The sequence below is a fragment of the Frankliniella occidentalis genome, unplaced genomic scaffold (assembly GCF_000697945.3).
Source record: "Frankliniella occidentalis isolate FOCC.00 unplaced genomic scaffold, Focc_3.1 Scaffold544, whole genome shotgun sequence".
NCBI classification, from domain to species: domain Eukaryota; kingdom Metazoa; phylum Arthropoda; class Insecta; order Thysanoptera; family Thripidae; genus Frankliniella; species Frankliniella occidentalis.
In genome coordinates, this window is record NW_026267660.1 from 75769 (window position 1) to 76505 (window position 737).

The 737-nt window shown below is 64.6% G+C and overlaps 1 protein-coding gene across 1 annotated transcript in view; it reads left to right on the forward strand.

The window, feature by feature from the left end:
- LOC113218361 (probable sodium/potassium/calcium exchanger CG1090) overlaps window positions 1-737 on the forward strand; it is a 20576-nt gene that overhangs the window by 11307 nt on the left and 8532 nt on the right. The window lies entirely within an intron of this gene.

A 737-nucleotide genomic window follows, 5' to 3' on the forward strand; every position in this document is an offset into this window, starting at 1 on the left:
GGGCGGGGCAGGGCTGCGGAGGGAGGAATTGCCGATGCTCCGCGAAGCTCGAAGCCGTTGGGAAAGTCACGCCATCCAATCACAGGGGATGGGATGAGGGGAATGGAGTTGGCCAGAACAAAGGGCGCGCCGAGCCGAGGCGGGCCGCCGGGCCGAGCCGAGCGAAGCCGAGCACCGCGCGTTGTGTTTCAATGGCCATGGCCAGCGCAATTGGAGCGAAGCAGCTTCGATTGACGCCAAACCCTGGCCGCGCTGCATGCATACGGCAGCGGGAGAATCATACCCGCGAGCTTCGCGCGCGCGCGTCTTTTAGGTTCAGGTCGATCTATCGTCCCGCTTCTCTGCGGAGCGTTCTTTGCGCATCCCGAGGACACAAGGCTGTGCCGTTTGGCGCCGGGTATAATGGTTTCCTTTTCCTCATGTCGCGGCGTCAAAGTTAAACGCCTTGTCCTCTGATTGGGGGAGGGGCGGCGGAGCGGCGCTTTGGGGTGCGGGAGGTTGTGCAAGGAAGGGGTGATTTATCTTTCACACAATGGCGTCCTATCGGTCGGAAATTTGCCGGAAATGGACTCCCCGAGACTATTATGCCGATGCAAGGCGAGTGATGCCGCGGGCGCCGCCGCCCGGGCTTGGTAGGCGGGGCGGGGTGAGCGGGGCGGGTTGGGCACGGGGCCAGGTCCTCGGCGGGCTTGGCCCGGCCGCGCCTAGCACCTTAGCACCACTCAGCGCCGCTGCCC